Here is a 22964-nt window from a genome sequence, read left to right as displayed (position 1 = left end):
GTAGATTTGCTCTACCGGGGCGTTCAAGGGAGTGTAACCCGAGTAGTCTCTGAAATTGCTCGCGAGACGCAGCTTTTGAGACGTAGGGGGTCGGCTATCGAAAGCTTGACCTCCCTTGTTTATCCTCTTACGGGGATTGCCAGGCTCGTTGCCAGACTCATCCTGATGGTGGGAGCTTTGGTTGCTGCTCCTGCGGCCGTCGAGGTAATCTTCTATCCCCATAAAGGTTTTGGCTCGGTTCATTAACTCGGCCATCATAGAAGGGACTCTGCCGACGACGGACCATGGACGTAGCAAATCGTGCCAGGAACTTGTCCTTCAGGTCTTTGAACGATTGGACGCTCCCTGGTCTTAGATTCTTAAACCACTCGAAACCGGGTCCGGTGAGGGTAAGACTAAAAGCTTGGCATAGAGCCCCAGGTGAGACGCCCTGCATTGTCATCCAAGTCTCGTAATGGTGGATGTGATACGTGGGATCAGATTTCCCTTTGTATGGAGGGAGATTCGGGAGTTTGAAGTTTCCCGTGCACACCTCAGCAAGGATTTGGGCGGTGAAGGGAGAGGAATGTTCTTCCACGACCCCGTATGTATCACCGGCGAAGCCGCCTTCACGCAGGTCACGCACCTCGTTACGAAGACTGTGAATCATGGTGATGACGTCGAGGCCAGTGTTGGGAGTCGCTCCTTGTTCAGGAGGAGTCACCTGTCGACTTTCGTTCGACCCTTGAGCCGTGTGAGGGTCCCCATTGATTGGGGCCGTAGGGTTGTGACCCTTACGAGCGCCCAACCTCTCTCGGAGGTCCTCGCCACGGTTGTTCCGTTGGGCGGTCAGTCGATCTCTAAGATCCGGCCCGGCGGTATGGGGGTGTGAGCTTCGAGCCACGCGCCGTACCCGCCGAGTTGTTGTACCTTCCCTGACATTGCCTCTTTGACCGAGTCGGTCATGGGCCGAACGTCGGGAGGTCTCTTCTTGAGAGGAGACCGGTATTGCTTTTGTTTTCGACGGACCGACTTCGATCTCAACAGGGCGTTCCCCGTCCTTAGTGAGAGAAGTCTCGACGTCCGCCAAAATTTTCAAGCCTTCATAGTCGGGGTCATAATCATGTCCCTCGTCCATGAGGTCCTCAGATTCCCCATGGGGGGAGCCGTGTGCAGGAGCCTTGCCCGCCAGTTGGCAGTGGTACCTTGCATTGGCCATCTTCAGCTGGCGGATTTTCTCCTCCATCTCAAGGATGCGGTCGTCGTTGAGAGACTCCTCATCGCCTTGCGCTCGGGAGCGCAGGAAGTATTTCTTCACCGCGGTTGCGTTTTCAGGGTTGTTCACGCCCTCAGAACGAACGGGTGGTTGACCACTCATGTCTTTCTCGAGTCGAGAAGAAAGAGGTCGAACTATAGAAGGGATTTCGGGCTGTGTAAGTCGGGAAGTCCCCTCCTTCTAGCGCCAAAATGTTGTCGCATGAAAATGAACAACGATTAAATACCTCGGGCGGTTCGATCCAAGGCTGGACCAAGTGATCGTGCCCGGGCCAAAACCGGGAGCTCGTTGACCGAGCTGCACCCTCCAAACCCTGAGGTGTGTTTTGGGGGGTGTGACCGTGCCAAAGGTTGGCTGCCTACGTACCCTTTAGTAGGGATCAGGTCAGAACGTAGTTCAATTTGTGTAGGGAGGCTATCTTGGGCTCGGAGGCTTTGTGAATCCAAGACTTTAGAGTAGGACCCTGCTCGTAGCTTCTAGTGAAGGCTTTAGAGGGGTCGCGTGCTCGTAGCTCGGAGTTCTAGCTCAAGGGCCAAGAAGCAGGAGGGCAGTATGTACTACAGAGGCTCGGGTCGCAGAAGAGGAGCGCGCTCCCTCTCGTGGAGGGGGGTTCTTGACTTTTTGAGCCGAAGGAGGAGGAGTGCGCGCTCTTGGAAATGTCACAGGAGGGCGAGAGAGAGTTCTCGAGAGAAGAGGAGTGTTGTTGGCATCAACCAGGATGTAAGTTGTGTCAAAAACGGGGTCCTTTTTCCTTCCCCAAGGGGGGGGGGGTATTTCTAGTGTTTGAGGGGAGGCCTTGGGCCGGCCCCTTGAGGCCCACCGGGTGGCCGGGAGCGAGGCGTGCGAGGTCTCACACCTAAGAGGGCGCAGGGCGCGTGGGACATGTCGCCTGGACGGGCGCGGGGGGTGCCAGGCGCGGGACTTGGCCGGGCGCGGCGTGCCCGGCAGCGGGCGTGCCCGGCCGAGGTGGCAAGAACGCTCGGCCGAGGTGGCGAAGGCGCTCGATCGAGGTGGCCGAGCTGACGAAGGCGCTCGGCCCAGGTGGCCGAGCTGGCGAAGGAGCTCGACCGAGGTGGCCGAACTGACGAAGACGCTTGGCCGAGGTGGCCGAGCTGGCGAAGGCGCTCGACCGAGGTGGCCGAGCTGGCGAAGGAGCTCGACCGAGCTGGCCGAGCTGGCGAAGGCGCTCGACTGTGGTGGCCGAGGTGACGGGGACACCCGGCTGAGGCGGCAGGGGCGCTCGGCCGGGGTGCCAAGGCGCGCGCAGGCCGGGAGGTCGGGGTGCGCGGGAGCGCGCGCGCGGGTCGGGAGGCCGGGGCGCAGAGTGCAGGTGCGCGCGATAGGGCGCGCTGAGTCCCATTGGGCCGGGGGCCTCAGGGCTGGGAGCGCAGGTGCGCTCGCACCGGCCGCGCCGGGCCGTGGGCGCATCGGGGCGCTCGGGCCTGGTGGGCGGGGGCCCGTTGGGCTTCCGGCCGGCCTTGAATTATTTTTGAATTTCCGGTGTTCCGAAAACGACCGGTAACAGTACTCGACTCGAGGAGTGAACTCAACTCGAGGAATGAACTCAACTCGAGGAGTCATGTAGAGTCGGCACGAAGAGTAGTTAGTCGTTTCGTGGACTCGGGACTCAACTCGAGGAGTGAACTCAACTCGAGGAGTTAACTCAACTCGAGGAACCTTGTAGAGTCGGCACGAGGAGTAGTTAGTCGACTCGTGGACTCGGGACTCAACTCTAGGAGTGAAATCAACTCGAGGAGTGAACTCAACTCGAGGTGTCATGTAGAGTCAGCACGAGGAGTAGTTAGTCGACTCGTGGACTTGGGACTCAACTAGAGGAGTAGTTAGTCGACTCGTGGATTTGGGACACAACTAGAGGAGTGAACTCAACTCGAGGAGTCATGTAGAGTCGGCATGAGGAGTAGTTAGTCGACTCGTGGACTCGGGACTCAACTCGAGGAGTGAACTCAACTCGAGGAGTTAACTCAACTCGAGGAACCTTGTAGAGTCGGCACGAGGAGTAGTTAGTCGACTCGTGGACTCGGGACTCAACTCTAGGAGTGAAATCAACTCGAGGAGTGAACTCAACTCGAGGTGTCATGTAGAGTCAGCACGAGGAGTAGTTAGTCGACTCGTGGACTTGGGACTCAACTAGAGGAGTAGTTAGTCGACTCGTGGATTTGGGACACAACTAGAGGAGTGAACTCAACTCGAGGAGTCATGTAGAGTCGGCATGAGGAGTAGTTAGTCGACTCGTGGACTCGGGACTCAACTCGAGGAGTGAACTCAACTCGAGGATTGAACTCAACTCGAGGAGTCACGTAGAGTCGGCACAAGGAGTAGGTAGTCGACTTGTGGACTCGGTACTCGACTCGAAGAGTGAACTCAACTCGAGGAATGAACTCAACTCGAGGAGTCATGTAGAATCGGCACGAGCAGTAGTTAGTCGACTCGTGGACTCGGGACTCAACTCGAGAAGTGAACTCAACTTGAGGATTTAAGTCAACTCGAGGAACCCTGTAGAGTCGGCACGAGATGTAGGCAGTCAAATCGTGGACTCGGGACTCAACTCTAGGAGTGAAATCAGTTCGAGGAGTGAACTCAACTCGAGGTGTCATGTAGAGTCGGCACGAGGAGTAGTTAGTCGACTCGTGGACTCGGGACTCAACTCGAGGAGTGAACTCAACTCGAGGAGTCATGCAGAGTTGGCACAAGGAGTAGGTAGTCGACTCGTGGACTCGGTACTCGACTCAAGGAGTGAACTCAACTCGAGGAATGAACTCAACTCGAGGAGTCATGTATAGTCGGCACGAGGAGTAGTTAGTCGACTCGTGGACTCGGGACTCAACTCGAGGAGTGAACTCAACTCGAGGAGTTAACTCAACTCGAGGAACCCTGTAGAGTCGGCACGAGGAGTATTTAGTCGACTCGTGGACTCGGGACTCAACTCTAGGAGTGAAATCAACTCGAGGAGTGAACTCAACTCGAGTTGTCATGTAGAGTTGGCACGAGGAGTAGTTAGTCGACTCGTGGACTTGGGACTCAACTAGAGGAGTGAACTCAACTTATGGAGTCATGTAGAGTCGGCACGAGGAGTATTTAGTCTACTCGTGGACTCGGGATTCAACTCAAGTAGTGAACTCAACTCGAGGAATGAACTCAACTCGAGGAGTCATGTAGAGTCGTTACGAGGAGTAGTTAGTCGACTCGTGGACTCGGGACTCAACTCGAGGAGTGAACTCAACTCCAGGAGTTTACTCAACTCGAGGAACCATGTAGAGTCGGCACGAGGAGTAGCTAGTCGCCTCGTGGACTCGGGACTCAACTCTAGGAGTGAAATCAACTCGAGGAGTGAACTCAACTCGAGGTGTCATGTAGAGTCGGCACGAGGAGTAGTTAGTCGACTCGTGGACTTGGGACTCAACTAGAGGAGTGAACTCAACTCGAGGAGTCATGTAGAGTCGGCACGAGGAGTAGTTAGTCGACTCGTGGACTCGGGACTCAACTCGAGGAGTGAACTCAACTCGAGGAGTCATGCAGAGTTGGCACAAGGAGTAGGTAGTCGAATCGTGGACTCGGTACTCGACTCAAGGAGTGAACTCAACTCGAGGAATGAACTCAACTCAAGGAGTCATGTAGAGTCGACACCAGGAGTAGTTAGTCGACTCGTGGACTCGGGACTCAACTCGAGGAGTGAACTCAAGTCGATGATTGAACTCAACTCGAATAGTCATGTAGAGTCGGCACAAGGAGTAGGTAGTCGACTCGTGGACTCGGTACTCGACTCGAGGAGTGAATTCAACTCGAGGAATGAACTCAACTCGAGGAGTCATATAGAGTCGGCACGAGGAGTAGTTAGTCGACTCGTGGACGCGGGACTCAACTCGAGGAGTGAACTCAACTCGAGGAGTTAACTCAACTCGAGGAACCCTGTAGAGTCGGCACGAGGAGTAGTTAGTCGATTCGTGGACTCGGGACTCAATTCTAGGAGTGAAATCAACTCGAGGAGTGAACTCAACTCAAGGTGTCATGTAGAGTCGGCACGAGGAGTAGTTGGTCGACTCGTGGACTTAGGACTCAACTAGAGGAGTGAACTCAACTCGAGGAGTCAGGTAGAGTCGGCACGAGGAGTAGTTAGTCGACTCGTGGACTCGGGACTCAACTCGAGGAGTGAACTCAACTCGAGGAGTCATGCAGAGTTGGCACAAGGAGTAGGTAGTCGACTCGTGGACTCGGTACTCGACTCGAGGAGTGAACTCAACTCGAGGAATGAACTCAACTCGAGGAGTCATGTAGAGTCGGCACGAGGAGTAGTTAGTCAACTCGTGGACTCGGGACTCAACTCGAGGAGTTAACTCAACTCGAGGAACCTTGTAGAGTCGGCACGAGGAGTAGTTAGTCGACTCGTGGACTCGGGACTCAACTCTAGGAGTGAAATCAACTCGAGGAGTGAACTCATTTCGAGGTGTCATGTAGAGTCGGCACGAGGAGTAGTTAGTTGACTCGTGGACTTGGGACTCAACTAGAGGAGTGAACTCAACTCGAGGAGTCATGTAAAGTCGGCACAAGGAGTAGTTAGTCTACTCGTGGACTCGGGACTCAACTCAGGTATTGAACTCAACTCGAGGAGTCATGTAGAGTCGGCACGAGGAGTAGCTAGTCGTTTCGTGGACTCGGGACTCAACTCGAGGAGTGAACTCAACTCGAGGAGTTAACTCAACTCGAGGAACCTTGTAGAGTCGGCACGAGGAGTAGTTAGTCGACTCGTGGACTCGGGACTCAACTCTAGGAGTGAAATCAACTCGAGGAGTGAACTCAACTCGAGGTGTCATGTAGAGTCGGCACGAGGAGTAGTTAGTCGACTCGTGGACTTGGGACTCAACTATAGGAGTAGTTAGTCGACTCGTGGATTTGGGACACAACTAGAGGAGTGAACTCAACTCGAGGAGTCATGTAGAGTCGGCATGAGGAGTAGTTAGTCGACTCGTGGACTCGGGACTCAACTCGAGGAGTGAACTCAACTCGAGGATTGAACTCAACTCGAGGAGTCACGTAGAGTCGGCACAAGGAGTAGGTAGTCGACTCGTGGACTCGGTACTCGACTCGAAGAGTGAACTCAACTCGAGGAATGAACTCAACTCGAGGAGTCATGTAGAGTCGGCACGAGGAGTAGTTAGTCGACTCGTGGACTCGGGACTCAACTCGAGGAGTGAACTCAACTCCAGGAGTTAACTCAACTCGAGGAACCATGTAGAGTCGGCACGAGGAGTACTTAGTCGCCTCGTGGACTCGGGACTCAACTCTAGGAGTGAAATCAACTCGAGGAGTGAACTCAACTCGAGGTGTCATGTAGAGTCGGCACGAGGAGTAGTTAGTCGACTCGTGGACTTGGGACTCAACTAGAGGAGTGAACTCAACTCGAGGAGTCATGTAGAGTCGGCACGAGGAGTAGTTAGTCGACTCGTGGACTCGGGACTCAACTCGAGGAGTGAACTCAACTCGAGGAGTCATGCAGAGTTGGCACAAGGAGTAGGTAGTCGAATCGTGGACTCGGTACTCGACTCAAGGAGTGAACTCAACTCAAGGAATGAACTCAACTCGAGGAGTCATGTAGAGTCGGCACGAGGAGTAGTTAGTCGACTCGTGGACTCGGGACTCAACTCGAGGAGTGAACTCAAGTCGATGATTGAACTCAACTCGAGGAGTCATGTAGAGTCGGGACAAGGAGTAGGTAGTCGACTCGTGGACTCGGTACTCGACTCGAGGAGTGAATTCAACTCGAGGAATGAACTCAACTCGAGGAGTCATGTAGAGTCGGCACGAGGAGTAGTTAGTCGACTCGTGGACTCGGGACTCAACTCGAGGAGTGAACTCAACTCGAGGAACCCTGTAGAGTCGGCATGAGGAGTAGTTAGTCGATTCGTGGACTCGGGACTCAATTCTAGGAGTGAAATCAACTCGAGGAGTGAACTCAACTCGAGGTGTCATGTAGAGTCGGCACGAGGAGTAGTTAGTCGACTCGTGGACTTGGGACTCAACTAGAGGAGTGAACTCAACTCGAGGAGTCAGGTAGAGTCGGCACGAGGAGTAGTTAGTCGACTCGTGGACTCGGGACTCAACTCGAGGAGTGAACTCAACTCGATGAGTCATGCAGAGTTTGCACAAGGAGTAGGTAGTCGAATCGTGGACTCGGTACTCGACTCAAGGAGTGAACTCAACTCGAGGAATGAACTCAACTCGAGGAGTCATGTAGAGTCGGCACGAGGAGTTGTTAGTCGACTCGTGGACTCGGGACTCAACTCGAGGAGTGAACTCAAGTCGATGATTGAACTCAACTCGAGGAGTCATGTAGAGTCGGCACGAGGAGTAGTTAGTCGACTCGTGGACTCGGGACTCAACTCGAGGAGTGAACTCAACTCGAGGAGTCATGCAGAGTTGGCACAAGGAGTAGGTTGTCGACTCGTGGACTCGGTACTCGACTCGAGGAGTGAACTCAACTCGAGGAATGAACTCAACTCGAGGAGTCATGTAGAGTCGGCACGAGGAGTAGTTAGTCAACTCGTGGACTCGGGACTCAGCTCGAGGAGTTAACTCAACTCGAGGAACCTTGCAGAGTCGGCACGAGGAGTAGTTAGTCGACTCGTGGACTCGGGACTCAACTCTAGGAGTGAAATCAACTCGAGGAGTGAACTCAACTCGACGTGTCATGTAGAGTCGGCACGAGGAGTAGTTAGTCGACTCGTGGACTTGGGACTCAACTAGAGGAGTGAACTCAACTCGAGGAGTCATGTAGAGTCGGCACAAGGAGTAGTTAGTCGACTCGTGGACTCGGGACTCAACTCGAGGAGTGAACTCAACTCGATGAGTCATGCAGAGTTTGCACAAGGAGTAGGTAGTCGAATCGTGGACTCGGTACTCGACTCAAGGAGTGAACTCAACTCGAGGAATGAACTCAACTCGAGGAGTCATGTAGAGTCGGCACGAGGAGTTGTTAGTCGACTCGTGGACTCGGGACTCAACTCGAGGAGTGAACTCAAGTCGATGATTGAACTCAACTCGAGGAGTCATGTAGAGTCGGCACAAGGAGTAGGTAGTCGACTCGTGGACTCGGTACTCGACTCGAGGAGTGAATTCAACTCGAGGAATGAACTCAACTCGAGGAGTCATGTAGAGTCGGCACGAGGAGTAGTTAGTCGACTCGTGGACTCGGGACTCAACTCGAGGAGTGAACTCGACTCGAGGAGTTAACTCAACTCGAGGAACCCTGTAGAGTCGGCACGAGGAGTAGTTAGTCGATTCGTGGACTTGGGACTCAATTCTAGGAGTGAAATCAACTCGAGGAGTGAACTCAACTCGAGGTGTCATGTAGAGTCGGCACGAGGAGTAGTTAGTCGACTCGTGGACTTGGGACTCAACTAGAGGAGTGAACTCAACTCGAGGAGTCAGGTAGAGTCGGCACGAGGAGTAGTTAGTCGACTCGTGGACTCGGGACTCAACTCGAGGAGTGAACTCAACTCGAGGAGTCATGCAGAGTTGGCACAAGGAGTAGGTAGTCGACTCGTGGACTCGGTACTCGACTCGAGGAGTGAACTCAACTCGAGGAATGAACTCAACTCGAGGAGTCATGTAGAGTCGGCACGAGGAGTAGTTAGTCAACTCGTGGACTCGAGACTCAACTCGAGGAGTGAACTCAACTCGAAGAGTCATGCAGAGTTGGCACAAGGAGTAGGTAGTCGACTCGTGGACTCGGTACTCGACTCGAGGAGTGAACTCAACTCGAGGAATGAACTCAACTCGAGGAGTCATGTAGAGTCGGCACGAGGAGTAGTTAGTCGACTCGTGGACTCGGGACTCAACTCGAGGAGTGAACTCGACTCGAGGAGTTAACTCAACTCGAGGAACCCTGTAGAGTCGGCACGAGGAGTAGTTAGTCGATTCGTGGACTTGGGACTCAATTCTAGGAGTGAAATCAACTCGAGGAGTGAACTCAACTCGAGGTGTCATGTAGAGTCGGCACGAGGAGTAGTTAGTCGACTCGTGGACTTGGGACTCAACTAGAGGAGTGAACTCAACTCGAGGAGTCAGGTAGAGTCGGCACGAGGAGTAGTTAGTCGACTCGTGGACTCGGGACTCAACTCGAGGAGTGAACTCAACTCGAGGAGTCATGCAGAGTTGGCACAAGGAGTAGGTAGTCGACTCGTGGACTCGGTACTCGACTCGAGGAGTGAACTCAACTCGAGGAATGAACTCAACTCGAGGAGTCATGTAGAGTCGGCACGAGGAGTAGTTAGTCAACTCGTGGACTCGGGACTCAACTCGAGGAGTTAACTCAACTCGAGGAACCTTGCAGAGTCGGCACGAGGAGTAGTTAGTCGACTCGTGGACTCGGGACTCAACTCTAGGAGTGAAATCAACTCGAGGAGTGAACTCAACTCGAGGTGTCATGTAGAGTCGGCACGAGGAGTAGTTAGTCGACTCGTGGACTTGGGACTCAACTAGAGGAGTGAACTCAACTCGAGGAGTCAGGTAGAGTCGGCACGAGGAGTAGTTAGTCGGCTCGTGGACTCGGGACTCAACTCGAGGAGTGAACTCAACTCGAGGAGTCATGCAGAGTTGGCACAAGGAGTAGGTAGTCGACTCGTGGACTCGGTACTCGACTCGAGGAGTGAACTCAAATCGAGGAATGAACTCAACTCGAGGAGTCATGTAGAGTCGGCACGAGGAGTAGTTAGTCAACTCGTGGACTCGGGACTCAGCTCGAGGAGTTAACTCAACTCGAGGAACCTTGCAGAGTCGGCACAAGGAGTAGTTAGTCGACTCGTGGACTCGGGACTCAACTCTAGGAGTGAAATCAACTCGAGGAGTGAACTCAACTCGAGGTGTCATGTAGAGTCGGCACGAGGAGTAGTTAGTCGACTCGTGGACTTGGGACTCAACTAGAGGAGTGAACTCAACTCGAGGAGTCATGTAGAGTCGGCACGAGGAGTAGTTAGTCGACTCGTGGACTCGGGACTCAACTCGAGGAGTCATGTAGAGTCGGCACGAGGAGTAGTTAGTCGACTCGTGGACTCGGGACTCAACTCGAGGAGTGAACTCAACTTCAGGAGTTAACTCAACTCGAGGAACCATGTAGAGTCGGCACGAGGAGTAGTTAGTCGCCTCGTGGACTCGGGACTCAACTCTAGGAGTGAAATCAACTCGAGGAGTGAACTCAACTCGAGGTGTCATGTAGAGTCGGCACGAGGAGTAGTTAGTCGACTCGTGGACTTGGGACTCAACTAGAGGAGTGAACTCAACTCCAGGAGTCATGTAGAGTCGGCACGAGGAGTAGTTAGTCGCCTCGTGGACTCGGGACTCAACTCGAGGAGTGAACTCAACTCGATGAGTCATGCGGAGTTGGCACAAGGAGTAGGTAGTCAAATCGTGGACTCGGTACTCGACTCAAGGAGTGAACTCAACTCGAGGAATGAACTCAACTCGAGGAGTCATGTAGAGTCGGCACGAGGAGTTGTTAGTCGACTCGTGGACTCGGGACTCAACTCGAGGAGTGAACTCAAGTCGATGATTGAACTCAACTCGAGGAGTCATGTAGAGTCGGCACAAGGAGTAGGTAGTCGACTCGTGGACTCGGTACTCGACTCGAGGAGTGAATTCAACTCGAGGAATGAACTCAACTCGAGGAGTCATGTAGAGTCGGCACGAGGAGTAGTTAGTCGACTCGTGGACTCGGGACTCAACTCGAGGAGTGAACTCGACTCGAGGAGTTAACTCAACTCGAGGAACCCTGTAGAGTCGGCACGAGGAGTAGTTAGTCGATTCGTGGACTCGGGACTCAATTCTAGGAGTGAAATCAACTCGAGGAGTGAACTCAACTCGAGGTGTCATGTAGAGTCGGCACGAGGAGTAGTTAGTCGACTCGTGGACTTGCGACTCAACTAGAGGAGTGAACTCAACTCGAGGAGTCAGGTAGAGTCGGCACGAGGAGTAGTTAGTCGACTCGTGGACTCGGGACTCAACTCGAGGAGTGAACTCAACTCGAGGAGTCATGCAGAGTTGGCACAAGGAGTAGGTAGTCAACTCGTGGACTCGGTACTCGACTCGAGGAGTGAACTCAACTCGAGGAATGAACTCAACTCGAGGAGTCATGTAGAGTCGGCACGAGGAGTAGTTAGTCAACTCGTGGACTCGGGACTCAACTCGAGGAACCTTGCAGAGTCGGCACGAGGAGTAGTTAGTCGACTCGTGGACTCGGGACTCAACTCTAGGAGTGAAATCAACTCGAGGAGTGAACTCAACTCGAGGTGTCATGTAGAGTCGGCACGAGGAGTAGTTAGTTGACTCGTGGACTTGGGACTCATCTAGAGGAGTGAACTCAACTCGAGGAGTCATGTAGAGTCGGCACGAGGAGTAGTTAGTCTACTCGTGGACTCGGGACTCAACTCAGGTAGTGAACTCAACTCGAGGAGTCATGTAGAGTCGGCACGAGGAGTAGCTAGTCGTTTCGTGGACTCGGGACTCAACTCGAGGAGTGAACTCAACTCGAGGAGTTAACTCAACTCGAGGAACCTTGTAGAGTCGGCACGAGGAGTAGTTAGTCGACTCGTGGACTCGGGACTCAACTCTAGGAGTGAAATCAACTCGAGGAGTGAACTCAACTCGAGGTGTCATGTAGAGTCGGCACGAGGAGTAGTTAGTCGACTCGTGGACTTGGGACTCAACTAGAGGAGTAGTTAGTCGACTCGTGGATTTGGGACACAACTAGAGGAGTGAACTCAACTCGAGGAGTCATGTAGAGTCGGCATGAGGAGTAGTTAGTCGACTCGTGGACTCGGGACTCAACTCGAGGAGTTAACTCAACTCGAGGAACCTTGCAGAGTCGGCACGAGGAGTAGTTAGTCGACTCGTGGACTCGGGACTCAACTCTAGGAGTGAAATCAACTCGAGGAGTGAACTCAACTCGAGGTGTCATGTAGAGTCGGCACGAGGAGTAGCTAGTCGTTTCGTGGACTCGGGACTCAACTCGAGGAGTGAACTCAACTCGAGGAGTTAACTCAACTCGAGGAACCTTGTAGAGTCGGCACGAGGAGTAGTTAGTCGACTCGTGGACTCGGGACTCAACTCTAGGAGTGAAATCAACTCGAGGAGTGAACTCAACTCGAGGTGTCATGTAGAGTCGGCACGAGGAGTAGTTAGTCGACTCGTGGACTTGGGACTCAACTAGAGGAGTAGTTAGTCGACTCGTGGATTTGGGACACAACTAGAGGAGTGAACTCAACTCGAGGAGTCATGTAGAGTCGGCATGAGGAGTAGTTAGTCGACTCGTGGACTCGGGACTCAACTCGAGGAGTTAACTCAACTCGAGGAACCTTGCAGAGTCGGCACGAGGAGTAGTTAGTCGACTCGTGGACTCGGGACTCAACTCTAGGAGTGAAATCAACTCGAGGAGTGAACTCAACTCGAGGTGTCATGTAGAGTCGGCACGAGGAGTAGTTAGTTGACTCGTGGACTTGGGACTCAACTAGAGGAGTGAACTCAACTCGAGGAGTCATGTAGAGTCGGCACGAGGAGTAGTTAGTCTACTTGTGGACTCGGGACTCAACTCAGGTAGTGAACTCAACTCGAGGAGTCATGTAGAGTCGGCACGAGGAGTAGCTAGTCGTTTCGTGGACTCGGGACTCAACTCGAGGAGTGAACTCAACTCGAGGAGTTAACTCAACTCGAGGAACCTTGTAGAGTCGGCACGAAGAGTAGTTAGTCGACTCGTGGACTCGGGACTCAACTCTAGGAGTGAAATCAACTCGAGGAGTGAACTCAACTCGAGGTGTCATGTAGAGTCGGCACGAGGAGTAGTTAGTCGACTCGTGGACTTGGGACTCAACTAGAGGAGTAGTTAGTCGACTCGTGGATTTGGGACACAACTAGAGGAGTGAACTCAACTCGAGGAGTCATGTAGAGTCGGCATGAGGAGTAGTTAGTCGACTCGTGGACTCGGGACTCAACTCGAGGAGTGAAATCAACTCGAGGATTGAACTCAACTCGAGGAGTCACGTAGAGTCGGCACAAGGAGTAGATAGTCGACTCGTGGAGTCGGTACTCGACTCGAAGAGTGAACTCAACTCGAGGAATGAACTCAACTCGAGGAGTCATGTAGAATCGGCACGAGGAGTAGTTAGTCGACTCGTGGACTCGGGACTCAACTCGAGAAGTGAACTCAACTCGAGGATTTAAGTCAACTCGAGGAACCCTGTAGAGTCTGCACGAGGTGTAGGTAGTCGACTCGTGGACTCGGGACTCAACTCTAGGAGTGAAATCAATTCGAGGAGTGAACTCAACTCGAGGTGTCATGTACAGTCGGCACGAGGAGTAGTTAGTCGACTCGTGGACACGGGACTCAACTCGAGGAGTGAACTCAACTCGAGGAGGCATGCAGAGTTGGCACAAGGAGTAGGTAGTCGACTCGTGGACTCGGTACTCGACTCAAGGAGTGAACTCAACTCGAGGAATGAACTCAACTCGAGGAGTCATGTATAGTCGGTACGAGGAGTAGTTAGTCGACTCGTGGACTCGGGACTCAACTCGAGGAGAGAACTCAACTCGAGGAGTTAACTCAACTCGACGAACCCTGTAGAGTCGGCACGAAGAGTAGTTAGTCGACTTGTGGACTCGGGACTCAACTCTAGGAGTGAAATCAACTCGAGGAGTGAACTCAACTCGAGTTGTCATGTAGAGTCGGCACGAGGAGTAGTTAGTCGACTCGTGGACTTGGGACTCAACTAGATGAGTGAACTCAACTTATGGAGTCATGTAGAGTCGGCACGAGGAGTATTTAGTCTACTCGTGGACTCGGGATTCAACTCGAGTAGTGAACTCAACTCGAGGATTGAACTCAACTCGAGGAGTCATATAGAGTCGGCACGAGGAGTAGTTAGTTGACTCGTGGACTTAGGACTCAACTAGAGGAGTGAACTCAACTCGAGGAGTCATGTAGAGTCGGCACGAGGAGTAGTTAGCCTACTCGTGGACTCGGGACTCAACTCAGGTAGTGAACTCAACTCGAGGAGTCATGTAGAGTCGGTACGAGGAGTAGTTAGTCGTTTCGTGGACTCGGGACTCAACTCGAGGAGTGAACTCAACTCGAGGAGTTAACTCAACTCGAGGAACCTTGTAGAGTCGGCACGAGGAGTAGTTCGTCGACTCGTGGACTCGGGACTCAACTCTAGGAGTGAAATCAACTCGAGGAGTGAACTCAACTCGAGGTGTCATGTAGAGTCGGCACGAGGAGTAGTTAGTCGAGTCGTGGACTTGGGACTCAACTAGAGGAGTAGTTAGTCGACTCGTGGATTTGGGACACAACTAGAGGAGTGAACTCAACTCGAGGAGTCATGTAGAGTCGACATGAGGAGTAGTTAGTCGACTCGTGGACTCGGGACTCAACTCGAGGAGTTAACTCAACTCGAGGAACCTTGCAGAGTCGGCACGAGGAGTAGTTAGTTGACTCGTGGACTCGGCACTCAACTCTAGGAGTGAAATCAACTCGAGGAGTGAACTCAACTCGAGGTGTCATGTAGAGTCGGCACGAGGAGTAGTTAGTTGACTCGTGGACTTGGGACTCAACTCGAGGAGTCATGTAGAGTCGGCACGAGGAGTAGTTAGTCGACTCGTGGACTCGGGACTCAACTCTAGGAGTGAAATCAACTCGAGGAGTGAACTCAACTCGAGGTGTCATGTAGAGTCGGCACGAGGAGTAGTTAGTCGACTCGTGGACTTGGGACTCAACTAGAGGAGTGAACTCAACTCGAGGAGTCATGTAGAGTCGGCACGAGGAGTAGTTAGTCGACTCGTGGACTCGAGACTCAACTCGAGGAGTCATGTAGAGTCGGCACGAGGAGTAGTTAGTCGACTCGTGGACTCGGGACTCAACTCGAGGAGTGAACTCAACTCCAGGAGTTAACTCAACTCGAGGAACCATGTAGAGTCGGCACGAGGAGTAGTTAGTCGCCTCGTGGACTCGGGACTCAACTCTAGGAGTGAAATCAACTCGAGGAGTGAACTCAACTCGAGGTGTCATGTAGAGTCGGCACGAGGAGTAGTTAGTCGACTCGTGGACTTGGGACTCAACTAGAGGAGTGAACTCAACTCGAGGAGTCATGTAGAGTCGGCACGAGGAGTAGTTAGTCGACTCGTGGACTCGGGACTCAACTCGAGGAGTGAACTCAACTCGATGAGTCATGCAGAGTTGGCACAAGGAGTAGGTAGTCGAATCGTGGACTCGGTACTCGACTCAAGGAGTGAACTCAACTCGAGGAATGAACTCAACTCGAGGAGTCATGTAGAGTCGGCACGAGGAGTAGTTAGTCGACTCGTGGACTCGGGACTCAACTCGAGGAGTGAACTCAAGTCGATGATTGAACTCAACTCGAGGAGTCATGTAGAGTCGGCACAAGGAGTAGGTAGTCGACTCGTGGACTCGGTACTCGACTCGAGGAGTGAATTCAACTCGAGGAATGAACTCAACTCGAGGAGTCATGTAGAGTCGGCACGAGGAGTAGTTAGTCGACTCGTGGACTCGGGACTCAACTCGATGAGTGAACTCAACTCGAGGAGTTAACTCAACTCGAGGAACACTGTAGAGTCGGCACGAGGAGTAGTTAGTCGATTCGTGGACTCGGGACTCAATTCTAGGAGTGAAATCAACTCGAGGAGTGAACTCAACTCGAGGTGTCATGTAGAGTCGGCACGAGGAGTAGTTAGTCGACTCGTGGACTTGGGACTCAACTAGAGGAGTGAACTCAACTCGAGGAGTCAGGTAGAGTCGGCACGAGGAGTAGTTAGTCGACTCGTGGACTCGGGACTCAACTCGAGGAGTGAACTCAACTCGAGGAGTCATGCAGAGTTGGCACAAGGAGTAGGTAGTCGACTCGTGGACTCGGTACTCGACTCGAGGAACCCTGTAGAGTCTGCACGAGGTGTAGGTAGTCGACTCGTGGACTCGGGACTCAACTCTAGGAGTGAAATCAATTCGAGGAGTGAACTCAACTCGAGGTGTCATGTACAGTCGGCACGAGGAGTAGTTAGTCGACTCGTGGACACGGGACTCAACTCGAGGAGTGAACTCAACTCGAGGAGGCATGCAGAGTTGGCACAAGGAGTAGGTAGTCGACTCGTGGACTCGGTACTCGACTCAAGGAGTGAACTCAACTCGAGGAATGAACTCAACTCGAGGAGTCATGTATAGTCAGTACGAGGAGTAGTTAGTCGACTCGTGGACTCGGGACTCAACTCGAGGAGAGAACTCAACTCGAGGAGTTAACTCAACTCGACGAACCCTGTAGAGTCGGCAGGAAGAGTAGTTAGTCGACTTGTGGACTCGGGACTCAACTCTAGGAGTGAAATCAACTCGAGGAGTGAACTCAACTCGAGTTGTCATGTAGAGTCGGCACGAGGAGTAGTTAGTCGACTCGTGGACTTGGGACTCAACTAGATGAGTGAACTCAACTTATGGAGTCATGTAGAGTCGGCACGAGGAGTATTTAGTCTACTCGTGGACTCGGGATTCAACTCGAGTAGTGAACTCAACTCGAGGATTGAACTCAACTCGAGGAGTCATATAGAGTCGGCACGAGGAGTAGTTAGTTGACTCGTGGACTTAGGACTCAACTAGAGGAGTGAACTCAACTCGAGGAGTCATGTAGAGTCGGCACGAGGAGTAGTTAGTCTACTCGTGGACTCGGGACTCAACTCAGGTAGTGAACTCAACTCGAGGAGTCATGTAGAGTCGGTACGAGGAGTAGTTAGTCGTTTCGTGGACTCGGGACTCAACTCGAGGAGTGAACTCAACTCGAGGAGTTAACTCAACTCGAGGAACCTTGTAGAGTCGGCACGAGGAGTAGTTAGTCGACTCGTGGACTCGGGACTCAACTCTAGGAGTGAAATCAACTCGAGGAGTGAACTCAACTCGAGGTGTCATGTAGAGTCGGCACGAGGAGTAGTTAGTCGAGTCGTGGACTTGGGACTCAACTAGAGGAGTAGTTAGTCGACTCGTGGATTTGGGACACAACTAGAGGAGTGAACTCAACTCGAGGAGTCATGTAGAGTCGACATGAGGAGTAGTTAGTCGACTCGTGGACTCGGGACTCAACTCGGGGAGTTAACTCAACTCGAGGAACCTTGCAGAGTCGGCACGAGGAGTAGTTAGTTGACTCGTGGACTCGGCACTCAACTCTAGGAGTGAAATCAACTCGAGGAGTGAACTCAACTCGAGGTATCATGTAGAGTCGGCACGAGGAGTAGTTAGTTGACTCGTGGACTTGGGACTCAACTCGAGGAGTCATGTAGAGTCGGCACGAGGAGTAGTTAGTCGACTCGTGGACTCGGGACTCAACTCTAGGAGTGAAATCAACTCGAGGAGTGAACTCAACTCGAGGTGTCATGTAGAGTCGGCACGAGGAGTAGTTAGTCGACTCGTGGACTTGGGACTCAACTAGAGGAGTGAACTCAACTCGAGGAGTCATGTAGAGTCGGCACGAGGAGTAGTTAGTCGACTCGTGGACTCGGGACTCAACTCGAGGAGTCATGTAGAGTCGGCACGAGGAGTAGTTAGACGACTCGTGGACTCGGGACTCAACTCGAGGAGTGAACTCAACTCCAGGAGTTAACTCAACTCGAGGAACCATGTAGAGTCGGCACGAGGAGTAGTTAGTCGCCTCGTGGACTCGGGACTCAACTCTAGGAGTGAAATCAACTCGAGGAGTGAACTCAACTCGAGGTGTCATGTAGAGTCGGCACGAGGAGTAGTTAGTCGAGTCGTGGACTTGGGACTCAACTAGAGGAGTGAACTCAACTCGAGGAGTCATGTAGAGTCGGCACGAGGAGTAGTTAGTCGACTCGTGGACTCGGGACTCAACTCGAGGAGTGAACTCAACTCGATGAGTCATGCAGAGTTGGCACAAGGAGTAGGTAGTCGAATCGTGGACTAGGTACTCGACTCAAGGAGTGAACTCAACTCGAGGAATGAACTCAACTCGAGGAGTCATGTAGAGTCGGCACGAGGAGTAGTTAGTCGACTCGTGGACTCGGGACTCAACTCGAGGAGTGAACTCAAGTCGATGATTGAACTCAACTCGAGGAGTCATGTAGAGTCGGCACAAGGAGTAGGTAGTCGACTCGTGGACTCGGTACTCGACTCGAGGAGTGAATTCAACTCGAGGAATGAACTCAACTCGAGGAGTCATGTTGAGTCGGCACGAGGAGTAGTTAGTCGACTCGTGGACTCGGGACTCAACTCGAGGAGTGAACTCATCTCGAGGAGTTAACTCAACTCGAGGAACACTGTAGAGTCGGCACGAGGAGTAGTTAGTCGATTCGTGGACTCGGGACTCAATTCTAGGAGTGAAATCAACTCGAGGAGTGAACTCAACTCGAGGTGTCATGTAGAGTCGGCACGAGGAGTAGTTAGTCGACTCGTGGACTTGGGACTCAACTAGAGGAGTGAACTCAACTCGAGGAGTCAGGTAGAGTCGGCACGAGGAGTAGTTAGTCGACTCGTGGACTCGGGACTCAACTCGAGGAGTGAACTCAACTCGAGGAGTCATGCAGAGTTGGCACAAGGAGTAGGTAGTCGACTCGTGGACTCGGTACTCGACTCGAGGAGTGAACTCAACTCGAGGAATGAACTCAACTCGAGGAGTCATGTAGAGTCGGCACGAGGAGTAGTTAGTCAACTCGTGGACTCGGGACTCAACTCGAGGAACCTTGCAGAGTCGGCACGAGGAGTAGTTAGTCGACTCGTGGACTCGGGACTCAACTCTAGGAGTGAAATCAACTCGAGGAGTGAACTCAACTCGAGGTGTCATGTAGAGTCGGCACGAGGAGTAGTTAGTTGACTCGTGGACTTGGGACTCAACTAGAGGAGTGAACTCAACTCGAGGAGTCATGTAGAGTCGGCACGAGGAGTAGTTAGTCTACTCGTGGACTCGGGACTCAACTCAGGTAGTGAACTCAACTCGAGGAGTCATGTAGAGTCGGCACGAGGAGTAGCTAGTCGTTTCGTGGACTCGGGACTCAACTCGAGGAGTGAACTCAACTCGAGGAGTTAACTCAATTCGAGGAACCTTGTAGAGTCGGCACGAGGAGTAGTTAGTCGACTCGTGGACTCGGGACTCAACTCTAGGAGTGAAATCAACTCGAGGAGTGAACTCAACTCGAGGTGTCATGTAGAGTCGGCACGAGGAGTAGTTAGTCGACTCGTGGACTTGGGACGCAACTAGAGGAGTAGTTAGTCGACTCGTGGATTTGGGACACAACTAGAGGAGTGAACTCAACTCGAGGAGTCATGTAGAGTCGGCACGAGGAGTAGTTAGTCGACTCGTGGACTCGGGACTCAACTCTAGGAGTGAAATCAACTCGAGGAGTGAACTCAACTCGAGGTGTCATGTAGAGTCGGCACGAGGAGTAGTTAGTCGACTCGTGGACTTGGGACTCAACTAGAGGAGTGAACTCAACTCGAGGAGTCATGTAGAGTCGGCACGAGGAGTAGTTAGTCGACTCGTGGACTCGGGACTCAACTCGAGGAGTCATGTAGAGTCGGCACGAGGAGTAGTTAGATGACTCGTGGACTCGGGACTCAACTCGAGGAGTGAACTCAACTCCAGGAGTTAACTCAACTCGAGGAACCATGTAGAGTCGGCACGAGGAGTAGTTAGTCGCCTCGTGGACTCGGGACTCAACTCTAGGAGTGAAATCAACTCGAGGAGTGAACTCAACTCGAGGTGTCATGTAGAGTCGGCACGAGGAGTAGTTAGTCGAGTCGTGGACTTGGGACTCAACTAGAGGAGTGAACTCAACTCGAGGAGTCATGTAGAGTCGGCACGAGGAGTAGTTAGTCGACTCGTGGACTCGGGACTCAACTCGAGGAGTGAACTCAACTCGATGAGTCATGCAGAGTTGGCACAAGGAGTAGGTAGTCGAATCGTGGACTAGGTACTCGACTCAAGGAGTGAACTCAACTCGAGGAATGAACTCAACTCGAGGAGTCATGTAGAGTCGGCACGAGGAGTAGTTAGTCGACTCGTGGACTCGGGACTCAACTCGAGGAGTGAACTCAAGTCGATGATTGAACTCAACTCGAGGAGTCATGTAGAGTCGGCACAAGGAGTAGGTAGTCGACTCGTGGACTCGGTACTCGACTCGAGGAGTGAATTCAACTCGAGGAATGAACTCAACTCGAGGAGTCATGTAGAGTCGGCACGAGGAGTAGTTAGTCGACTCGTGGACTCGGGACTCAACTCGAGGAGTGAACTCATCTCGAGGAGTTAACTCAACTCGAGGAACACTGTAGAGTCGGCACGAGGAGTAGTTAGTCGATTCGTGGACTCGGGACTCAATTCTAGGAGTGAAATCAACTCGAGGAGTGAACTCAACTCGAGGTGTCATGTAGAGTCGGCACGAGGAGTAGTTAGTCGACTCGTGGACTTGGGACTCAACTAGAGGAGTGAACTCAACTCGAGGAGTCAGGTAGAGTCGGCACGAGGAGTAGTTAGTCGACTCGTGGACTCGGGACTCAACTCGAGGAGTGAACTCAACTCGAGGAGTCATGCAGAGTTGGCACAAGGAGTAGGTAGTCGACTCGTGGACTCGGTACTCGACTCGAGGAGTGAACTCAACTCGAGGAATGAACTCAACTCGAGGAGTCATGTAGAGTCGGCACGAGGAGTAGTTAGTCAACTCGTGGACTCGGGACTCAACTCGAGGAACCTTGCAGAGTCGGCACGAGGAGTAGTTAGTCGACTCGTGGACTCGGGACTCAACTCTAGGAGTGAAATCAACTCGAGGAGTGAACTCAACTCGAGGTGTCATGTAGAGTCGGCACGAGGAGTAGTTAGTTGACTCGTGGACTTGGGACTCAACTAGAGGAGTGAACTCAACTCGAGGAGTCATGTAGAGTCGGCACGAGGAGTAGTTAGTCTACTCGTGGACTCGGGACTCAACTCAGGTAGTGAACTCAACTCGAGGAGTCATGTAGAGTCAGCACGAGGAGTAGCTAGTCGTTTCGTGGACTCGGGACTCAACTCGAGGAGTGAACTCAACTCGAGGAGTTAACTCAATTCGAGGAACCTTGTAGAGTCGGCACGAGGAGTAGTTAGTCGACTCGTGGACTCGGGACTCAACTCTAGGAGTGAAATCAACTCGAGGAGTGAACTCAACTCGAGGTGTCATGTAGAGTCGGCACGAGGAGTAGTTAGTCGACTCGTGGACTTGGGACGCAACTAGAGGAGTAGTTAGTCGACTCGTGGATTTGGGACACAACTAGAGGAGTGAACTCAACTCGAGGAGTCATGTAGAGTCGGCACGAGGAGTAGTTAGTCGACTCGTGGACTCGGGACTCAACTCTAGGAGTGAAATCAACTCGAGGAGTGAACTCAACTCGAGGTGTCATGTAGAGTCGGCACGAGGAGTAGTTAGTCGACTCGTGGACTTGGGACTCAACTAGAGGAGTGAACTCAACTCGAGGAGTCATGTAGAGTCGGCACGAGGAGTAGTTAGTCGACTCGTGGACTCGGGACTCAACTCGAGGAGTCATGTAGAGTCGGCACGAGGAGTAGTTAGACGACTCGTGGACTCGGGACTCAACTCGAGGAGTGAACTCAACTCCAGGAGTTAACTCAACTCGAGGAACCATGTAGAGTCGGCACGAGGAGTAGTTAGTCGCCTCGTGGACTCGGGACTCAACTCTAGGAGTGAAATCAACTCGAGGAGTGAACTCAACTCGAGGTGTCATGTAGAGTCGGCACGAGGAGTAGTTAGTCGAGTCGTGGACTTGGGACTCAACTAGAGGAGTGAACTCAACTCGAGGAGTCATGTAGAGTCGGCACGAGGAGTAGTTAGTCGACTCGTGGACTCGGGACTCAACTCGAGGAGTGAACTCAACTCGATGAGTCATGCAGAGTTGGCACAAGGAGTAGGTAGTCGAATCGTGGACTAGGTACTCGACTCAAGGAGTGAACTCAACTCGAGGAATGAACTCAACTCGAGGAGTCATGTAGAGTCGGCACGAGGAGTAGTTAGTCGACTCGTGGACTCGGGACTCAACTCGAGGAGTGAACTCAAGTCGATGATTGAACTCAACTCGAGGAGTCATGTAGAGTCGGCACAAGGAGTAGGTAGTCGACTCGTGGACTCGGTACTCGACTCGAGGAGTGAATTCAACTCGAGGAATGAACTCAACTCGAGGAGTCATGTAGAGTCGGCACGAGGAGTAGTTAGTCGACTCGTGGACTCGGGACTCAACTCGAGGAGTGAACTCATCTCGAGGAGTTAACTCAACTCGAGGAACACTGTAGAGTCGGCACGAGGAGTAGTTAGTCGATTCGTGGACTCGGGACTCAATTCTAGGAGTGAAATCAACTCGAGGAGTGAACTCAACTCGAGGTGTCATGTAGAGTCGGCACGAGGAGTAGTTAGTCGACTCGTGGACTTGGGACTCAACTAGAGGAGTGAACTCAACTCGAGGAGTCAGGTAGAGTCGGCACGAGGAGTAGTTAGTCGACTCGTGGACTCGGGACTCAACTCGAGGAGTGAACTCAACTCGAGGAGTCATGCAGAGTTGGCACAAGGAGTAGGTAGTCGACTCGTGGACTCGGTACTCGACTCGAGGAGTGAACTCAACTCGAGGAATGAACTCAACTCGAGGAGTCATGTAGAGTCGGCACGAGGA

Source organism: Urtica dioica, chromosome 1 (assembly GCF_054948205.1).
Source record: "Urtica dioica subsp. dioica isolate 48M chromosome 1, U.dioica_male_clone48M_v1_H2, whole genome shotgun sequence".
Lineage (NCBI taxonomy): Eukaryota > Viridiplantae > Streptophyta > Magnoliopsida > Rosales > Urticaceae > Urtica > Urtica dioica.
The sequence above is the reverse complement of the archived record's forward strand: the minus strand, read 5'-3'. Positions refer to the sequence as shown.